Here is a 3,014-nt window from a genome sequence, read left to right as displayed (position 1 = left end):
CTGCTAGTGATGTATTTAAGGTTATAAAGTGAAACACTCAGACACCTTCAGATACCTGTCTAATACAAAGGGTTGCTCTTCTGTGTGAAGACCACATTAAACATAGGGGGAGGATTCTCCTATGGGGTCTTTACCACAGTCCCTTATCCTGTTGCTTTTATTGTTTTTGCCTCCGAGGGCCTGTTCCCACCCCCTGGTTTACCTGCCCTGAGTGAACTCCCAATATTTATGCCCCACCGATGCCCCCCCCCCAATGCTAGCCCTCAGTTTTTGTCTATCTTCGTAATGAACGGGTTCCCTTCCTCGCCTGGTTGCTAACGATCTATGGAACCGTTACTGAGCGCATCCGAACGCTCAGGTTTAAATTCCATATTAAGGCCAATCAGATTTAAGTTTTCTACTAATTCCCACGAGGTGCCGAGTAACCTCACCGCGCGCCATATAACGGCCACAAAGGTAGGCGCTTGCCCATGCCATACACCCGCTGCGGGCGCTCACTGACATACTTGCTTAGAAAAGGTTTCTTATACCGCGTAGCGCTTAGCCCTGCCGCGCGACCCGCACGTCCCCAGTCCAGCCAATCAGCGAGTGGCTATAAACGCCACTGCCACCGAGTATCGGGCAAATAAAATCAGTTAGATGCTGTCACGTGACAATAGCGCGGGAATTCGGCGCACGGCTCTACTGTTCTGATAAAGAGCGTCACGTATAGGACTCTGGTGTGCTGTGCGTAGCAGGATCTGCTTCATTCGTTATTTTACCGAAACAGATGTGTGAGTAGAATGTATCTCTACACCTTATTTATTATCCGTGACACATTATTTATTACCTGTTACGGTTCATCAGAACTCGCCATGTTTTCTAGGGTTCCCAGAATACCGGAAGTTTCTTTCAGAGAAGGAAAATTTAGATGCCATTTTTTTGTTCCCATGGGCAGAGTTAGTAAATACTGGATGGTCATGTACAAAACTGACTAGTTACCCCAAATATATATATACACACACACACACACACACACACACACACACACAGTGGGATAAAAGTTTAAAAATTGGTATTGTCACCTTAGCAACCTATGAAATTGTCAATAGGGGTATTCTATTTGTTTCTATAGAAATAAAACTGCATTTCAAACCACTTTTTATAGAGAGCTTTTGTCAAATAGGCTTACAACGATCATTATAACTATCAAATGACCCAGCTCAGGGTGAAGGTCCCGTTTTGTGATCGTTTCTATAACTCTAATTATTAGAGGGTAGGAGTGTATTAAAGTAAGTGTAATTAATTTAAATATATGTATTTACCTAGCGCAGCACCCCAAGTCACCCCCTCTGCGGCCACTGTCCTCATTGTGGACCTGGCCGAATATGATGTCATAACCCATATGTGTGTGTGTAGAAATATAACATATGGTTCTTAACCCAGTACTCAATACTGTAAATATTAATTGTAAAGGTTGTTCATGAATGACGGAGGCATACACAGCAGGTTTAGCTGCAACATGTGTCTGTTTATATTGGTGCTCCAGTAAATGGAGTTTGGTGCTACAGATATAAATCAGGCTTGCACCCCAAAAAGAAACTTAAACAAAAATCAAATATATAAAGTTTTACTTAATGATAACGGTCAAAAAGGATACGGCACAAAACAAAAGTTTACATACCCACATTTATCAAATATATTATAAAGACATAAAAGGCTGACGCCCAGTGTGAGATCCCCCAATGTTTCGGCTAAACTCCTTTGTCAGGGGTAGGGCACCTGTTTGGGCAGTTTGCAACCTCATATTTTGAAAGGGTATTATCTAGTATTTTATAAATTAAGTTTGGTGACCAAGGTTCAGGTTTGCAATACATGTAACTTTATTTAATTCATTTATATTTGCTTGTGATCCTGGGCTTCTTTTGGGCATTTTGTGAGGATATACCGATGCTCTTAGGCAGTCAAGTAAACGGAGAGAGGCAATATGTTACACTGTCTTTTCACCCAACAGGAATTTCCTATCACGCTTCATTTTATTGAAGAAGGTTTAGCATTTTTGAGAATCTTGCAGTAAAACGTGTACAGCCAAAAAGCAGTCTGTGTATTGGGAAACCCCTCTCAATACAACTAGATTTCCGTAACTGCACCATAATAAAGATAATTATGTTTATATTTCATATATTGTAACTGTGCCTCATTTCTGTTGATCATTCAAAAACGCAGCAGACGAGCTATTATCAGTTTGTATGGAGAGCTGCAGCAAACGCTCACATATTTCCTGTGATTGAAGTAGATCATTTTTGTCAGCACGTGGGTGTTTTTCATGCCCTGAGGGTTGGATTCTGCTTTGAGGCTCCCACTGGGTTTCCCTTATAGTTTAGAAAAGAAGCTGATGCCTAGTACTCATCTATGTTTAAACAATTTACACATTAGGCAACAATTACGTGGCTCTTTGGGAAAAAGTGGTGGAAATTACTTGTAATAGTTTTACCTCAGGCTGTTAAATATCACAGCGGTTCATCATCAGGAAACAACTCATTCATATCCGCCATACGAAGGTGCTTCTCAAGAACCACTTCTAATTTATAAATTATATCCTCCAGTCTCTACCACTTCCCCCGATCATTTAGGACTAGTTATCGTAAAGAAATGCAATTTAACTCTTCTTTACTTATATGACAAAAGTTTGTGAACGCCCCACCTAATTATTGTTTTTTGGTGTTTCAGCCAAACCCATTGCTAACAGGTGTAAAAAAAATCACATAATAATAATAATTATAAAAGCAGCCATCTTCATGGGCAAACACTGGCAATAGAATGGATGACACTGATGACTTCAGTGACTTTAAAAGTGGTGCTGTCATAGGTCACTACCTTTGCCACAAGTTTGTGAAATATCCGCCTTGGTCCACTGTAAGTGCTATTTTTGCATCTTGGAGTAACACAAAGCTTTAGACCGCTCACACAGCAGGGGTGCTAGTGTGCTGAGCGTATAAAAATTGCCTGTCCTCTGTATCATCACTCACTACAGT

Source organism: Spea bombifrons, chromosome 2, assembly GCF_027358695.1.
Source record: "Spea bombifrons isolate aSpeBom1 chromosome 2, aSpeBom1.2.pri, whole genome shotgun sequence".
Taxonomy (NCBI): Eukaryota; Metazoa; Chordata; class Amphibia; order Anura; family Pelobatidae; genus Spea; species Spea bombifrons.
The sequence above is the reverse complement of the archived record's forward strand: the minus strand, read 5'-3'. Positions refer to the sequence as shown.